Source organism: Erythrolamprus reginae, chromosome 9, assembly GCF_031021105.1.
Source record: "Erythrolamprus reginae isolate rEryReg1 chromosome 9, rEryReg1.hap1, whole genome shotgun sequence".
Lineage (NCBI taxonomy): Eukaryota > Metazoa > Chordata > Lepidosauria > Squamata > Dipsadidae > Erythrolamprus > Erythrolamprus reginae.
Window position 1 is genome coordinate 16,168,075 of NC_091958.1, and position 19,558 is coordinate 16,187,632.

The 19,558-nt window shown below is 39.9% G+C and overlaps 1 protein-coding gene across 1 annotated transcript in view; it reads left to right on the plus strand.

The window, feature by feature from the left end:
* CDH11 (cadherin 11) overlaps nucleotides 1–19,558 on the plus strand; it is a 168,787-nt gene that overhangs the window by 68,245 nt on the left and 80,984 nt on the right. The window contains exon 2 of the mRNA XM_070760412.1: nucleotides 2,821–2,940. The gene's annotated coding sequence lies outside the window, so the exon portion shown is untranslated. The remainder of the gene's footprint in view (nucleotides 1–2,820; nucleotides 2,941–19,558) is intronic.

Consider the following 19,558-nt stretch of genomic DNA (forward strand, 5'->3'; position numbering starts at 1 on the left):
TAAGGGCAGACTAGATGGGCCATGAGGTCTTTTTCTGCTGTCAATCTTCTATGTTTCTATGATTAAAAAGCATGAAAAAATCCACTATGAATAGATATTATGATGTGTTATTTGAAAATCACAATAAATCCCGGCAAAAATTATTAGTAAGAAAAATGCTAAGTCTGAACCTCATGTTGTGTGTTGCTTTGTGACATCTTGAGATATGCCCAATCGATGGGGGTTGTGTGTGTGTGTATGTGGGTTTTTTTTGTTCTCTCTTGACAAAATCCTTAGATAAAAATTCCCCAGACATTTCCCAGTCAGCTTTTCTATAGTTCTTAAATGTTTGTAGATTTAAGTGTCACAAAGCATTTTCAGCTATATTTAATAGAGTACTTTAAGTTGGAGAGAAGACGTTTTCAGAGATTTATTCTTTTTTTTAGAAAAGGTCAGTATATACATTAATGGCCCAAGGCAGGATTTGAAGCCACAATAAACCATGTCACAAGAAAAAGAGAGAAAATATTATTTTACTGAAAGAGTAGTAAATGCTTGGAACAAACTTCCAGCAGATGTGGTTGGTAAATCCACAGTAACTGAATTTAAAGATGCCTGGGATAAACATATATCCATCCTAAGATAAAATATAGGGAATAGTAGAAGGGCAGACTAGATGCCCTTATACTATACTAAAAGACCATGAGGTCTTTTTCTGCCATTAATCTTCTATGGTTCTATGTTTCTAAAAGAATAGTTGGAAATAATTCTGACTTTCCTAATTTTTTTCTTTGTTCTTGGAGTTGGGCAATAGGCATCTTACAGGTTGCATGTGACTATCAATCAGTGGAATGACTTGCCTCCAGAAGTTGTGAGTAGTGATGGGCGAACCCAACGGTGTTTGGGTTCGGCAAGTTCAGATGAACTTTACGCAAAATTCGGCCGAACCCGAACTGAACCCAAACCTGAATGGGGAATCCCACTAAAAGATTCCGGGGGTGGAGCTTTGATGTCACGTATACCGGCAGGTTGCTAAGGACGCCAAGGTGATCACTTCCTAAATTCCATGGAATCCAGGAAGTGATCACCTTGGCGTTCTTAGCAACCTGCCAGTGACGTCAAAGCTCCGAACGCCGAACGCAACCCCAAACTTTGCCCGAAGTTTCAAAAAATTTCAGGTTCATGTTCGACATACCGGCATACGGATCCGAATTGTGCGGGTTTGGTTTTCCCATCACTAGTTGTGATTGCTTCATTAATGGAGAATTTTAAGAAGAGCCAACCATTTGTCTAAAACGATATTGGGTTTTCTGCCTGAGCAGGGGGGTAGACTAGAACATCTCCAAGGTCCCTTCTAGCTTTGTTATTCTGTTAATTATAGCTTCTGCTCCGGTAATCTCACACTACTAACCAGAGCATACAAAACTTTCGCCAGACCAATCCTTGAATACAGCTCAGCTGTCTGGAACTCACACTGCATTTTGGACATAAACACTCTAGAAAATGTCCAGAGATACTTTACTAGAAGAGCCCTCCACTCCTCCACTTGCAACCGAATACCCTACGCAACTAGACTTACAATCCTAGGTTTAGAAAGCTTAGAACTACATCACCTTAAACACAACCTAAGCATAGCCCATAAAATCATCTGCCACAACATGCTTTCTGTCAATGATTACTTTAGCTTCAACCACAACAACACACAAGTTCACAACAGATACAAACTTATAGTAAACTGCTCTAAACTCGATTGCAGGAAATACAACTTTAGTAACTGAGTAGTTGATACATGGAACACACTACCTGATTCTGTAGTATCATCACCTAAACCCCAGAACTTTACCCTTAGACTATCCATTGTTGACCTCTCCTGATTCCTAAGAGATTAGTAAGGGGCATGCCTTCTATCCCCTGTCCTAATGTTCATGTATCATGTGCATAAACACTGTTATATCTTTGTATATCCCACTACATAATTGACAAAAAATAAATAAAATAAATAAATAAAATAAATCATGTTATTCAGCCTTCCATTTTTGTAGTCCTTAAAGTTTTTTGCAGTTCAATTCTTCTCAACTTTGGAAACCTGAAGAGGTAACGTCGACATATCTTCAAGTTTCCAAGGTTGAGAAATATTGCCCTCGAGATGAAACTAAGTGCCATTCCACGGCAAGTAATAATGCATATTTTGCCTTAATCTGTAGCTCAGCACCCAGAAATATTCAAGAGGGGAACCCCCCCTAATGGGCAACAAGATTTTACTGCTGCTGTAGAATTTTTGTTTTCACAATGATGTTCCTAAGCATCTTTTATGCATGTACATTTTACTTTGAAGGTAATAGGATACTGACTTGGTTCCTATTGTTTTAATTATGGGAACATTTTGCCTGAAAATGTATTCACATCTGTTATTTGTTAAGTCTAATTTGGGCCCAAGATGGTGTTTCTTTTCTAAAGCTCACAGAGGAAAGGAGGGATAATTAAAAGTTAATTTTTAATGGTTTTTTAGATTGTTTTTGTTTATGGTTTCTTACATGTTGTGCACCACCCAGAGTCCAGAAGGAGTTGGGCGGTCTATAAGCATGAGTAATAAACAAAGAAACAAACGAATGAACGAATGAACGAATGAACGAATGAACGAATGAACGAATGAACGAACGAACGAACGAACGAATGAACGAATGAACGAACAAACAAACAAACGAACAAATGAACAAACAAATAAACAAACAAACAAACAAACAAACAAACAAATAAATAAAAATTCTCCTTTTTGGCATCTCCGTTGTTACTCTGACTTATATCTTGACTTCTGTGCTTCCTTCCCCCTTTCTTTTTCAGAACGTCTTGGATGATTAAATATATATATGTACATAAACACAAGCTTTCCTGGAACTGTTAATTTGCTCAAATGGATGGAATATGGTACTTTAACTGGCAACAGGCTTCCAAAGGTTGAAGGTAAGATGCTGGACCACAGAAGCTTGCGCTGGTCAATTTCTGTACATCCATAAAATACGGGGAACATTCTGAACCTACTGCAGCTTTCTCCAAGCTGAACTTCCAGATTGGTTAGATTATCATTGTGAAATTGCCAGAATGACTGATGCATTAAATGTTGGCCCGTTGAATCTGGCTAGTGACAGCGATGTTTACTCCTTAACTGCTGAAGAGAAGAGAAAAAATATGGCACTAAACAGTGGAAAGAGCAAGAAAGATTATTAGAGGACTAGAGGCAGGGCAGGGCTGCAAAGGTTTCACTATGACACTCTGGGCGTGGCTTACTTTGTGGGTGTGGCTTGCCAGCTGTGTGACCAAGTGGGAATGGCTTGACGATCATGTGACCGGAGGTGGCTTAAAGGTCATGTCGACTGGCTTAAAGGTGGCCAACTTGACATCACTCACATCAAGGAGTTAAGGTGCCTGGCCTCTCCTCGCCTCAAAGAGATACAATTTCCCTATCTATTTATTATTACTGAACATCCAAAATATACTATTTAATTCTATGTATATATGTCATAGGTGTACATACATACTACACACAGGCACACAAAAATATACATTATCTACTATACAAACTGTATGTGTATGTACACACGCACGAAAACACGCACAGCTCTTCTAAAATTACACACATTCAACCTCATTTACTGCAATAGGAAAAACATACCCAGAGTCCAGAAGGGGAAAAAAAGAAAAAAAAATCAAACTTTTTCTACTGGTTCTGCATACCTGACCATATCCAGGGGTGGGCAGCAGGCAGGACGGGGTGGAACACAGTTCCGCTGGCGGAAATGAAGATGAGTGTGCAGCTCCCGCTGATCAGCGGCTGTCACTTCCTGGATTACTCGTCTCGTCTCTTCTTTTTTCCCCCTGATGCTTCTGCTGCATCTGCGCTCCTTGCTTTTTTCCTCTTTCTTCCTTTCTGGCCTTGGACGAGCTTCCCTCTCTCCTGCTTGGCTCCCATCCAGCCTCATGTTGCCACCTCCCATCTGAGGTGTAAGCAGAAGGCATGGGTGGAAGCAGCGCTGGCAGCATTTATGCTTCTGGCAGCACCCGTTTGCCTAGCTACCCAGCCTGAGGAATGGGGGGGGGACAACCAGGAAGGAGAGCGCAGGAAACACGAAGCAAATTGTCACCCAATGAGCGACACTGGTAAGGTTGTAAGTCGAGGACTCAACAGTTCACTTGAACAATGATGATCGTTCAAGTCACTCCAACCAGATCACATGGCTGGCAATCACTCCTACCCAGTGTGGCAGTAAAAAAAAAGTTTGGCTGCCCATTACTGACCATACCCACAGGAACTCATCACTGACTAGAGGCTAAAGTGTATGGGGAATGGTTGAGGTGAATGGATATGTCTAGTCCCGTGAAGGCAAACCTACAGTGTGTGTACCAAAGGTGGCACGCGGAGCCATATCTTAGGGTGTCACGCTGAGTATTGCCAGCCTCAGAGACATTCAGTAATTAAAGAGTTAATAATGTGTGCCTTGTCATTAATCACCTCCCATATTTTATGTAATATCCTCCTTGTCATTTCCGCCTTCTTCCTCCCGTTGTTCTCTGCCGTTAAGACTCCATGATGTGAGCTTTTGTTTCTTTTGTCTATCCAGACACTGTTTATTTTCTACTTTTATAATAAAAGAAAGCTTGTTTTGAAATAACAATGCTTGGATCTCTTAAATCCATCACCTCCACGGTGTAAAGTTCAAAAGGACTTTTACAATCCGTGACATAGGGCACACGAGGCGTTGCCCTATGTCAGCCCCAGTGGACATGCATGTACTATCCAACTGATTTTTGGCCTTGGGGAAGGCCATTTTTGCCCTCCCAGGGCTTCAGGAGGCTTCCCTGAAGCTCCAAAGTGCATAAAATAGTACAATGGGCAAACAGGAAGTATGGAAAAACTGACTTCCGGTTTGCCCATTAGGCTGGGTTTTTTTGCTCTATCCAACATTTGGACTATGCTATCTCTCATCTGACCATTTCCATGGCACAGTCCTTCCAAGTCTTTCCAACAAGAGCCTGGGTGGTGCAGTGGTTAGAGTGCAGTACTGTAAGCTACTTCTGCTGATCACCAGCTGCCAGCAGTTTGGCAGATCGAATCTCACTAGGCTCAAAGGTTGACTCAACCTTCCATCCTTCCAAGGTCAGTAAAATGAGGATGCAGATTGTTGGGGGCAATAGGCTGTCTAGAGAGGGCTGGAAAGCACTGTGAAGCGGTATATAAGCCTAAATGCTCTTATTATTGCTATGAGCATATTTGCATTCATTTTGCCAAAAAGAAAAAAAATATATCCTCCTTAAATACCATTCACATTTATATGCTAAAACCTCCTTAGATGCCTTTAACATCATATTCTCATTTGAACTGAGATGCCTGTACTAAGATTCAGGCAACTCTGACATTATCATGCGGTATTTAGCAGACTCATTTATATTGTTTCATAGTGAAGACGGTGATGTTCTGCTTGATAGCGGCTTCATTTCTGTTTGAAATGTCCTTGACTGTTCATAATCTCATTTCTGGCAGTTAAATGACAGGCTTTGTGCAATTTCTTAGGGAAGGATTTAAAAAAAACCCTGCCAGAAAGGCAAGTGCCTTTCAATCAAGAGCTAAGGCAAACTGGAGCAATTAGAATCACAGGTCAATAAACCCCATTTGATAGTCAAACAGACAGACGTTTGTTTTAATGTGTCTTGAGTATCGACAGAGATGAATAATCTCATATTAAGGACATTTGCAAAGTCACAAATGACTCAGTTGAACACATTATTATTCCACATTGCTAATGGGGAACTATTGCTTCTAGCTACCAAAATCCATAAACCTTTTTTTCTTTAAATCATTCACTTCATCATTATTTTTTTTTAAAAGGTATTTAAAAAAATACGCTGCTCAAAAAAAATAAAGGGAACACTTAAAAGAACACAATATAACTCCAAGTAAATCAAACTTCTGTGGAATCAAACTGTCCACTTAGGAAGCAACACTGATTGACAATCAATCAACTCCAGATCGTGCAGAATGCAGCTGCGAGAGCAATCATGGGCTTCTCTAAGTATGCCCATATTACTCCAACACTCCGCAGTCTGCATTGGTTGCCGATCAGTTTCCGGTCACAATTCAAAGTGTTGGTTATGACCTATAAAGCCCTTCATGGCACCGGACCAGAATATCTCCAGGACCGCCTTCTGCCGCACAAATCCCAGTGACCAGTTAGGTCCCACAGAGTTGGCCTTCTCCAGGTCCCGTTGACTAAACAATGCCGTCTGGCAGGACCCAGGGGAAGAGCCTTCTTTGTGGTGGCTCCGGCCCTCTGGAACCAGCTCCCCCATGAGATTAGGATTGCCCCCACCCTCCTTGCCTTTCGTAAACTCCTTAAAACCCACCTCTGCCATCAGGCATGGGGGAATTGAAACATCTCCCCCTTGCCCATGTTGTTTTGGTGTATGATTGATTGTGTGCTTGTTTTTTATATATATTGGGGTTGCTTTTATGAATTTTTTAACCTAAAACTGTAATTAGATTGGTAAATATTAGATTTGTCACTATGTACTGTTTTGCCATTGTTGTGAGCCGCCCCGAATCTGCGGAGAGGGGCGGCATATAAATCCAATAAATCTAATCTAATCTAATCTAATTTCACATGCTGTTGGACACATTCCACTTTGTACAGAACAAAGTATTCAATGTGAATATTTCATTCATTCAGATCTAGGATGTGTTCTTTGAGTGTTCCCTTTATTTTTTGAGCAGTATAGAATAGAATAGAATAGAATAGAATAGAATAGAATAGAATAACAGAGGTGGAAGGGACCTTGGAGGTCTTCTAGTCCAACCGCCTGCTTAGGCAGGAATCCCTACACCACTTCAGACAAATGGTTATCCAACATTTTCTTTAAAACTTCCAGTGTTGGAGCATTCACAACTTCTGGAGGCAAGCTGTTCCATGGATTAATTGTTCTAACTGTCAGGAAATTTATCCCGAGTTCTAAATTGTTTCTCTCCTTGATTAGTTTCTACCCATTGCTTCTTGACCTACCATCAGGTGCTTTGGAGAATAGTTTGACTCTTGGGGAATTATATCAGATCTTTCCATAATTTATTTATTTATTGGACATTTTTGTTGTTGTGTACTGCTTAGAAGTACAAAGTGTTGTGTGGGGCTTAATGATATTTCAAACAAGTACTTTCAGAGAAGTCTCATAAATTAAGGAAACACTAGGCAGAACATCTGTAAAACAATCATGATGGATTTCCTATGTTTACATGGAAATGTATCACTAGTTAAAGAATAAAGATGATGAATAAATAAATGAAAATATGAAGAACTGACATGAACCAGACTTCTCTTAATCCATGTTATATCTTAAGGACCACTTAAAATATGCAATGTTAAGCAGGAACTAGCAGCTAGTGTGAGGTCTTTATATTACAGAGTGTTTCGCAAGTCTCAGGGTTCTGATTTGCGTGAGTTCATTAGCCTTCACGCACAATTTCCTAAATCTTTTAGAATTGCAGAATCCTGAAGCAAAATAGAAATCCCTTAAAGTGCACATAGTAGATTACAATTATTATTTTTTTAAGAAATTGTAACCACAGTAATAGTCTCCCAGGATAACAATAGTCTGTCATAAACAAATTCAAAAGCATCAAGTGCAATGCCAAATATTTTAGAAAAATAGGTGTGATAAGTATGGATATCTTCACTTTTATATAAAAAAATACAACATTAAGTACTCATCCATATTGATCAGCACTGGGAATATATCGTTTAAATTCTCAGGTACCTTGAAAAACAAAGTGTTATGACAGATGTATCCTTAAACCTTAACAGTTGTCAAGATAATGTATATCATAATATATAATACTATATAATTATTGGATAATAGTTAATGGTGTATATAATGAATAGGTAAAGATAAAAAATGTTTAGGTATAAAACAATAACCATAGCTAGCAAAAGGTAGAATTGGGAAGGAGAATTCCTATGACATAAAGCTGCATGGGTGGAATCATATTTTATGCATGTGCGATTTATATGTTTTTCTTGTATGTTCTTTTGTTTTTAACTTGGAAAATTGCAATTAAAAGATTTTTTAAAAAAAAACAAAAACAGTCTTTTTGCAAGGGAAGAAAACTTTGGAGAAATAATTAGTTAAATTAAGCATTTTCAAGTTTGAACTCTCAATCGTCTTGGATTTTGCTCTATAGTTTATTTGCCACCAAGTATTTATTTTTTCTTCTTCTCTTACCTACCTGAGGCAGAGAAAAAGCTAAAGGCAACTTAATGGTGGGTCCCTGGTGTGCATCAAAAGAAGTGTTTTATTTCTTTGGAAACTATAAAAGCGTTCTAGAGATACAATAAGGAAGTAGAGGGAAATAGAAACAATTTGCCAGGTTTTGTACCCCATCACTTGAAAAATAGGAGATATGAATGCATTTCTTTGCTTTCTCTCTCTCTCTCTCTCTTTCTCGGTGGCCTTGGTTTGCGAATCTATTTTAGTCAGCAGGGGGAGATAATGGATGCACGATCCTCAGCCTTGAAAAGTCAATACGGTATTTGGCAAATAGAAAAACATTATCTAGTTTCTGTAGGCTGCCCGGACATCCATCATTATGGAGTGCATGGAAGGAATATCCAAAAGTCATAGTAAATACATGTCTTTATTAGACTCAAGCAAAATGCCATATCATAGTGAGTTTCCTGGAATGCTCTATTTTTGTTTTGGTTTCTAATTAAAAAAAAAACACCTTTAGGGTAGGAAAGCACAAAGTAGGAAAGGAATGCCATGGAGATTTGAAGGAGACTTGCTGAGTGAAATTGAAAAGTCCCTTTGGACTGTATAGGCTCATGAACCTGAGCTCAAAGTGTTTGAGTCATGGTGACAATTCTGTTACCTTATCAGTGATTGATTCACAACTCCAACAGTCACTTTGCCAATGGATCTCTTTCTCTCTCACTCACTCATCTGTTATCTATCTACCCCTCACCCCCTCCCTCCCTCTCTCCCTCTAGCTATCAACTTATCAAGATATCCCATCATCTACCATCATCGATCATATAATTTCTCTCCATCTATCCTTCCATCCATCTGGCTGTCTAGTTAGCTAGCTGGCTAGCTATCATCTATCTATCTATCTATCTATCTATCTATCTATCTATCTATCTATCTATCTATCTATCTATCTATCTATCATCTATCTATCTATCTATCTATCTATCTATCTATCTATCTCTATCTATCATCTGTCTGTCTGTCTGTCTGTCTGTCTGTCTGTCTGTCTGTCTGTCTGTCTGTCTATCTATCTATCTATCTATCATCTCTAGATGATAGATAGATCATAAATAGATAGGTGATAGCAAATCTAATAAATTATTATTATTATTATTTTTATTATTATTATCATCTATCTAATCTATCATCTATCTAATCTACCTACCTACCTATCATCTATCTATCTATCTATCTATCTATCTATCTATCTATCTATCCATCCATCCATCCATCCGTCCATCCATCCATCTATCTCATATGGTGATATTATGATTTACAGGATGTGAAAAACCTGCACTTGAAATATCTCACTGTTTGAGATATAAAGAATATTGAGGCACACTGTTTCTAGAATTTTAAAGCAGTGTTGCTCTTTTCATTCTGAAAAATTGTAGAGCAAGGAAGAAAAAGGAATTTGTCATCCCTTCCTCCAGACACTGAACAGGTTCAAGAAGGAGTTAGTCCCCAGAAGTATTCTATTGATTTTCTTGGGTATTTTAAGCTTGAAAGCCGAGAATAATTGTGGTGGATGTAATGCTGTTTCTTGCCTAAGTGATTCTGGATGCCACATATTGCTATCGTTCTTTCCACTCCCACAAAGGAAAAGCAAATAAGCCTTGCTTACATTGACTGGCATGTAAACCTGAGTATCTATATGACATTTGCATTTTCCATTTTCAATCCCATCTTGTTGCAGTGGTGGTGCTTCTGTTTGAAAAGATTTCCTCTCCTGCTGTGCTCACTCAGAAAAGAAATTTCCCGTTTCAATATCTAAATCATCAAAGCTCACTGAAAGATGAAATATTCACGTGCAAATATTATCATCCGTGCAAAAAGTACCGATTCAAATTCAGTAAATATGCACTCTGCTTATGGATTTGGCTCAAGAAATAATTCTTGATGTCTTCCTTAGGATTTAACAGGAACATGAATATTGTATTGGCAGTTCAGTGTTAGCAAAAACTTCAGAAGAGAAGGATTTAGGGGAAGTGATTTCTGACAGTCTCAAAATGGGTGAACATCGTGGTCAGGCGGTGGGGAAAGGAAGTAGAATGCTTGGCTGCATAACTAGAGGTAAAACAAGCAGGAAGAGGGAGATTGTGATCCCGTTGCATAGAGCGCTGGTGAGACCACAATTGGAATACTGTGTTCAGTTCTGGAGACCTCACCTACAAAAAGATATTGACAAAATTGAACAGGTCCAAAGACGGGCTACAAAAATGGTGGAAGGTCTTAAGCAAGAAACATATCAGGAAAGATTTAAAGAACTCAATCTGTATAGTCTGGAGGACAGAAGGGAAAGGGGGGGACATGATTGAAACATTTAAATATGTTAAAGGGTGTTAAATAAGGTTCAGGAGGGAAGTGTTTTTAATATGAAAGTGAACCCAAGAACAAAGGGGCACAATCTGAGGTTAGTTGTGGGAAGATCAGAAGCAACGTGAGAAAATATTGTTTTACTGAAAGAGTAGTAGAGGCTTGGAAAAACCTTAGAGCAGAAGTGGTTGGTAAATCCACAGTAACTGAATTTAAACATGCCTGGGATAAACATATATCCATACTAAGATAAAATACAGGAAATAGTATAAGGACAGACTAGATGGACCAGGAGGTCTTTTTCTGCTGTCAATCTTCTATGTTTCTATGGGAAGCCAGAGAAACTCTGGACATTTGAAGACATGATTGCATGAAGAACCAATCCTTTAAAATGCACACGTGTGCATAACTTCTGCATAGTTCAATTTTTGTGACAAAGCCACAGACTCTAATAGGAAAGCCAGAACTTAGCTTGGCAGGGAGAAAGGAACAAATGACAATCAGCTGAGGGTAAATGGCGCGAAAATCTAACAAGTGCATAATATCAGAAAACAGCTTTGCTTATTTCCCTCGATAAACTTTATTATGTGTCTATTAATTTACTAATTATTTGCATTTTTTCCCAAGCTTGCATAAATGAATTTCTAATCAGAGATCCTAGCGATCGCAAAATATGATAGCAATTTTGGTCCTCTATGCTTCTCTGCATATCAATAATACTTAGGAGATGAAAAGAAGATAGCATTTTTTTCAATCTTTTGTGTTATTTCACTTCAGCAATCTTTTTAAAAAAGCTAGTAAATGGAAGATAGAACATAGAGATTATGTCATTTAGAGAAAAGAATTGAACTGTCTTTCTGCTGAAGTCAGGGTCCCATCAATTTCACTCTTTCTGGCATGGTATATGTTGTGGTTGGCTCTGGCCCAGCTGCTGACCCAGGGAATGGAGAGGTGGATGCAGGGGAAAATTCAACATGTCACAGGCCTGTGTTATTGTCGACAGAATCAGTTCAGAGTTTAGTTTCCTTGGACGAAGAAGAAGGTGGGAGTGACTCGGCAGAGGAGGGCTTGGCACACAGCCCAGGCAGTCAATCTCCCTTATCTTCCCTTGATTCAGATGATGACATTTTGGACCCACGCAAGCGCAGAATTATGTGTAGAAGAGACCAAGTAAGAACATATTACAGGAAACAAGGGAGGCCACCTGGGTTTGGGTGGGGCTCCAGTAATTAGGGCTGCTGCTATAAATAGCAGCATGTGGGTTTGGCCATTGTGGAACTGATCGGAGTTCGTCAGGAAACCAAAGCAGAGAAGCATGTGTGTGTGTGTGTGTGTGTGTCTCACTTCGTTGGAAGAAGAAGGGGTGTGAAGTTTCTTCACAGCTGCTAGCTAGGTACTTAATGACTGCTTAAGGGAAATTGTACAGGCTACCCAGTTGTTTTGGGAAGAGTGCTCTTTGCAATACAAAAAGAGTGCTTTGTTTATTTTGAATTTTGTGATAAAGAACATTGTTTTGAATTTTCAAACGTGTGTGTGTCTGAAATTTGTACCCTTGAATTTTCGGGAGGCTCCTATCAGAGAGCCTGTCAGAACAGTATGGAAATGTGTTCTAGATTTTCCAAGGTTGTTTAGATGTTGATGTTTGCTGAGGTTCAAATGCCATTGAAATGCCTCTTTTATCCAGAACATTGACTTTATCATTGCTATTTCTACACAACAGTAAAGTCTTAGGATCACAACATCACAGCTTAAGTCAAAGTTGCCTAGAAAAGATTGATTAAGGTTTATGGTATTGCTACAATTATATATCTCTAGCCTGTGTCTGGAAATATGCAGAGCTACGCAGTAGGACTAGATAAGATATCAGAATATAATGTGGCAATTAATAAACCAGATAAATGACAAAGACACATTTGTAGAAAAACAATAGTTTTACTCTTCAGTGCAAAATATCTTCTGCTTCAGTCTTCTATACACAGGAACTTTACTTTTAACTATATTCAGTTTACTTGCAAGTAGATACTAAACCAATCCAGGTTACAAGTAGATGCTGAACTAAGATAACCAGACATCCTGCTTTTGGCTGGACAGTCCTGATTTCTAACAATTTATCCCCCATCCCACAGCATTTTTAAAAAGTCCTGATTTTTTGAAAGAGGCGGGACTCAGAGCCTGATATTAATTACATATTTGCTAATTTATTCATGCAATAACCAAGAGCTCTATCAAGTAAAATGGAGTGTCTTACAATTGCACCGGAGGCCGAATAAGAACACGGACACCAAGAGCTGGATTTAAAATGGGTCACTTTATTAAAGTTAAATGAACTTTAAATGATTATCGTCAAATAACCAGGACCTGCAGGGGTCATAAAATATTTTGGGGCAGAAATAATTCACGAATAACCTTCCTGGCCAACTTATGGGCGTAGCTCCTTGCTGAACAAGGTACCACACCTTCACCTGGATCCTGGCCACGCCCATGCATGTGGGAGAGCTCACCGTCCCCTCCCCTTCCGGTTATTGGGATAGATGAGTCCCAAGGGCAGCCCCTCTCCAATCACCCAGGCCGGTCCCAACACCATGAGCTCCTGGCGAGGGGCTGTCCATCATCTTAAAAGATGCCCAAAGGAGAACACGCAGTTGCTAGCACCCCCCAATTTCCGCCCCTAACCTGACAACCCCAGTGACCAAAGTGAAGCCAATTATCAAATTAGGACTAAATGCACTACACCCCCTAACCGGGCCAATCCTCACTCCCCAGTGTGGAATGGGTGAAAAAACGGTTGCAGCTAAAACGCCGAGACTGCAAAAAATTCCCACTCGGCCCCTGTGGGTGACCCCTTCAAGGCACACTGCAAGATAGGGAGGGTGGGCGGGTGTCCGCTTCTTCGTGAACAGGGGCGAAGGAAGAACGCCTGTGGCGTAGCCCTATTTATAGGGCTCGCCCAGCACGCCCCCCGGCAACAACAGGCAGAGCCAGCACGTGCAGCCCAGCAACAGCGATCTCGCAGTCCCCTGCGAGATCACGCCCTATCTCTGGGCTCGCCAAGCATGCCACCTGGCAACAAGGGGCAGAGCAAGCGCACGCAGCCCGGCAACAGTGATCCTGCAGTCCCCTGCGAGATCGCAAACGCCAATCAGGCGTTTACTTTGCCGTGTTCCTCCTGGCCCCGGGGCAATTTTCGCCGGACGCTAAATGCAGCCAACTAGCTTTTACGTTAGAGTTCATCAAAAAAGGACTGTCTGCTATTAGTTATATTGTCAAGAAAGTTTGCTAAACTTAATGATAAATGAGACTGTATTGTTCCAGGAATGTTATTAACTGTGGCTATGTTTTAAGCACATATTACTGTGTTAAGAGTTCTCTTAGATTTAATTGTTCTGTATTGTGAATTATTTCTAATCAATATTTAGTACATTGATGTGTTGAACTAGTGACTGTGTGTAGTGTAGACTGTAGTGACTAAAAGATGCATATGTACTTTGCTTTTGTTGATAATTAAGATTGCACGAGGTATCTAAACATCTGTTTTATTTGGATTGTAATTTCTTTTAAACATACTAAACATGGGCTTAGTGTTAGTATTGGTGGCCTAGAGGGGGAGCTCTTGCCTCACAATCAGTTGTGGGTTGTGAGTTCGATCCTAGATAGAGACAGATGTAGGATCACTTGCTTGGGCAGGGGGTTGCATTAGATGACCAGCCAAGTCCCTCCCAAGTCTGTAAATCTGATTTATTGGCTTTTAGTAGGAAATTCTTTACACAGGAAACTACAAATTGCAGTAGTGTTGAAGTGGGCAAAATTTTTCATGGCAAGTTTTGAAAATACAGTACTGAGTTTGATTCCAAACAACAACAACATAAGAAAAAAAGCTAGTTCAAAATTAATCCAAGTTGCCATTTTCTGGAAATACTGGTTATTTCACAGTTTTTATGGTCTTATGATTGTTATATTTTTATTGTTTCTTATATCTGATTGTTATATTTATTGATTTTCTTGTATTCTGAACCAGCAGAGTTTTTAAATGGGCATCCATATAAATCTTTTAAAGTAAATAAATAAATGTTATAGAGAAAAGTTAGCAAAGTTGTTCCGGCATTTACATCCGGGGGCTTTAAAAAGCTGTTAGCAAAGCCACATGTAACTGTAATGCATCAGTGTTTCCCTTAGAAAATATTCTGTTTATCAGCAGGACCTTATTCATGGAAATAATGGAACTCAGAGTTGAAAAGAAAACAAATCATACTCTCTCTTCTGTTCAGCAATTCAAATTAAAAGCACTCAACAGAGAGTGGTATATATATTCTATGCTTAACATAGATTTCACTGGGACCCTATCATCTCCTTACCTGACTAAGCAATTCCAGTTTTAAACTGCTCTTACAACTGTTCTGTTGAGCTCTCTGATAGACTCCTCCCAAAAATGCAAAGATACAATTTCAGGCACACACACGTTTGAAAATTCAAAACAATGTTCTTTATATTCAAAATTCACATAAACCAAGCCCTCTTTTGGTATAGCAAAGAGCACTGGTCTCCAAACAAACTGGTAATTTGTACAAGTCCCTTATCAGTTCTGTGATACTTAGCTTGCAGCTGTGAGGCAATTCACAGTCCTTCTTTTTTCACAAAGTGAAACACACTTTGCCCTGGTTTAGTTTCACAACGGGGAAAAATCAGCACACAAAAGGTCAAAGTCAGTAAAGCAGTCACGAAACACAATGATCAGATAATCCTCCACAATGGCCAAACCCACAGGCTGCTCTTTATAGAAGCCTCACTAATTACCACAGTCCCACCCAACCACAGGTGGCCTCATTTTCTTTGATAATAATCTCTCAGTTGTTGTTGCCTATGCATCGCTCTCCGCATGTGTGGCTGTATCATTAACTCTTGTTCTGAATCCAAGGTGGAGGTAGATAATTGATCTCCTTCTGAGCTGTCTGCCACACTCTCCTCCTTCCTGTCACTCCTGTCTTCTTGGTCAGAGGAGCCTTCATCAGCAGATTCCACCAGGGGCAAAACAGGCCTGCAGCATGTGGATGTCTCCCCCACATCCACAGTCCTTGGGGCAGGAGCTGGGCCAGAGCTAACCACAACAACAACCAGGAAAATTCTCCTAATGTTTGGCCAGTGAAGGGCTACCAAAATTCTTACTACTAACTGTGGCCGTGGCTTAAGCAGGACGTCCTGCATTTTCTTTCAACGTCTTTCAGTGCAAATTGGGAGCTCCGTTTTTGCTACCCCACTGCCCCACACCCATCCGTGCAGTAGCCCACCCCTGTGTTTGGCCAATATTTTCTCCCTAGAATTGGAACATGACAGTCCAGTGATGGCAATCCTTTTTTTCCTCGGGTGCCGAAATAGCGTGCAGGCATGCTATCATGCATGAACTTGTGCCCATACACATAATTCAATGCCTCAGGAGGGTGAAAACAACTTCCCCTGCCCCCTGGACGCCCTCCGGAGGCTGGAAAAGGCCTGTTTCCCAACTTCTGGTGGGTCCAGTAGGCTTGTGTTTCACCCTCCCTGTTGTGTTTGGCTCTGGCCCAGCTCCTGCCCCAAGGAATGTGGAGGTGGATGCAGGGGAAACATCAACATGTCATAGGCCTGTTTTATTGCCGACAGAGTCAGGAAGTGCAGTTTCCTCGGATGAAGAAGAAGGTGGGGGTGACTTGGAAGAGGGGGGCTTGGCACACAGCCCAGGAAGCCAATCTCCATTATCTTCAGTCTGGGATGAGGACCCAGATTGTTGGGAGCAATAGGCTGACTCTGTAAACCACTTAGAGAGGGCTGTAAAAGCACCGTGAAGCAGTATAGGTCTAAATGCTATTGCTATTGCTAATATCCCTTCAAGTGAGACCAATTCTAGTTGAAAGAACAAGTATATTTAACAATTTTGTACATCCAGTTACAGGCGTTGGTTTTCTCAGGTCATCCAACCAAGGAGAATATAGAAAGGGGTTTTCTATATATGCAGAGGGGCACATAATGCTGGGGAATGGCACTTCTTCTGCCCGCTTCTTCCATCTCTTTAGGTTAATCTATCATCATGGGATTTGAAAGAAGGTTAAATTAGACATGTGACCTGAAGAATTACAACTCCTGAAATGTGTTAGTTGCTGCTAGTGTTTCTTGAATAGAGTCAAAGGGGAATAACAGCAAAGCAAGAAAACGACTGAAGTTTTAAGGACAGGAAGAGCTACTGTGTGGGAGAAATTTATGATTCAGAAAACATATGTAAATACATGAGTTAAGCTTCTGACTCTGGTTCTTGCATAGAGAGAAAACCCATAAATAAATCCCAAGGACAAGAAAACATTAAAGGACAGGACACATGTGTATAATAAATATACATAAATGTCACTCTACCTCTGACTGAGATTATAAATCAGACAAATCAGAAAGACAGGATGCTTTAAAAGACAGGAACTAAATTAAACAAGAAATCCATCAATATTCCATTTTTTCAAAACAACGAAGGGGTAATTTGTTTGTGTGCACAAGGGCACATTCAGAAATCTCATGGTAGTTTTAGAAAATGGTCAGACTCTGCTTTGACTTCATTCTAGGCATAAGTAAATTCTTCAATAAATCACATTCACATCAGCAGAGACTGCTTTAGTAAAAGACATTCCTTCACCGATTTTGTACTTCTTAAAAAACAGTTGGATTTATTTAGTTTCATTCATTACATCTCCCATCAGCTGTTTATTAAATGATCTCATAAATCAGAATGAAAATGGCAATGGATTTTCAGAAGGTTGTTTGTTGCTGATTTTTCCAACTTTATAAACATTGGCAGTGATTATGCAATTAATGTAATGCGAGGTTGTGTCTTATTGTGTGTACAACAGAGGGGAAAAAACTCAGGAACCAAGCAGACTGTTTCTTAAAGAAGCTGAATTTTTTTTCAGTGTACAGTTCAGAGTTGGGTTCCCAAATTGGGAACAAAAATACCCAAACCCCTCTGCATCAGCAGGTTAATTCCAAGACCAACAGTTGAGAAGTCAACAATACTCCAATCAAGGAACTGCCAAGCAAGCTAATAATAAACAGCCCAACCAGAGAAGATCAAGATCATTCCCACCAACACGGACAGGGCAAACTGATGCTTTTTTCCAAAAGGCAACTGGATTTTCTTGGTGTTTTCTTTGAAAATGGTTAGAACAGAAGACGCTTCTTGGGTAAGAAGTGAGACTGCTGCTAAAATCTTGGTTCGCCAATGATTCTTTTGAATGAATCACTTGCTTGTGGCAAGAAAAAGCACCAGGGGTCAAATGTTCTTCCTACCCCCAATATCAGCAGAAGTTTAGCTAGAGGAAAAGACAAACTTATGATAGTATTCAAACGTTTACTTACCCGCTGGTGCTAGCAACTTTTGTGGACGTGCTCTCTAATCGATGATGTGGTCTCCAAAAAACTCTAATCATGCTCTTAATTTTTTTCTTGCAACAATAAGAGCTATTTGTAAATCTAAAAACAAAAACAAAAACAAAAAGTAACATGCAAACTGTTAGGAGGATGCGGAGCAAAATTGTGGATAACAAATGAATTAAGAGTTGTATTAATTTCTAATTGATAGGAAAATGTTCGGTGTTTCTCGTGGCTTTGGCAACCCTGGTGCTTATTCATCTAAAAGATAGAATTTGAGATTCACACTGCTATTTGGAATTGCTACTTGTTTGGATTAGAGCTAGACAGATCGTAAATTACAAAGATTTTTGTTATAGGATTTTTGTTGTTTGTGGAATGCATGCAAAAAGGAATGTCCTTGGGCTATGCCTCACCTTGAACAAAAGATGCATAAGAACTGGGTGAAAATAAGTGACAAAAAGACAGTGACTTGATATAGGTTATTTCCTCCAGGGTCTCATCTGCAACCTCATATAACATCGAGTCGAACTGATTGGGCAAAGGGGATGGCAATATCGAATTTTGAGTACGATGTGAATTATGAATTTTCCGCTTAGTTCTGAGTTGCACAAGTATTGCACAATTATTATTTTAGAATAAATTTGCCCCAAGAGCCTCGTCATTATTTCAAATGATATTGTCAATCACTCTGTTTCCATAATAAACCTACTTATTTGTTGTTTCATACTGCTTGGTTTGCTATTCTAGCAGAGTTTATATTTAAAAACAGACAGCTGGTATCACATTTATCTCAAGAGCATCTCCCCGAGGGCAGCAAAGGAACGTTAAAACCATTTACAACCATTTTTCATTTCCTGAACCTTTTAGTCTTCTTCCTTTCTCTCTCTCCCCCACCCTCTTGTTTTCCCTGAAGACTATTTCTGTGTCATTTCAGTTGCTTCTATTACATGTTTAAATTGGGCTTCACTAGCTCCATGCTACACATACCTGCAAATTAAATGGAGACGGAGGCAACAGAATAACTGTGGCAATCGGAGATAAATAATACAGCACATCTCTCACTTGTCAAAGCTAGTGCAAAGCCTGGGAGAGATGCCATCTCATGCTTTCAAAACAGAATTGAGATAGGGGTGGGATCTTGCTTCTTACCCACCACTCCATTACTGATGTGCACTGATCAGCTAAAGACCCAGTCATCGGAAAGAAATTCACAAGCATGGATGGCTCTGTGCATCAAAAGCCATCAGTGCTACAAAGAAGTTCAGCAACTTTCCTGAAACAAAGCCTTTTTGGTACTTGAATCACCCAATGTGTTTAGGACAGAGGTGGGATCCTCCCTGTTCAAACCAGATCACGTGAACCATGAGTGACCCACTAGTGATATAATTTTTGCGGCATAGTTATTGTTGTGGTTGGCTCTGGCCCAGCTCCTGCCCCAGGGAATGGGGAGGTGGATGCAGGGGAAAATTCAACATGGCACAGGCCTGTGTTATTGCCGACAGAATCAGTGCAGAGTTTAGTTTCCTCGGACGAAGAAGAAGATGAGAGTGATTTGGCAGAGGAGGGCTTGGCACACAGCCAAGGCAGTCAATCTTCC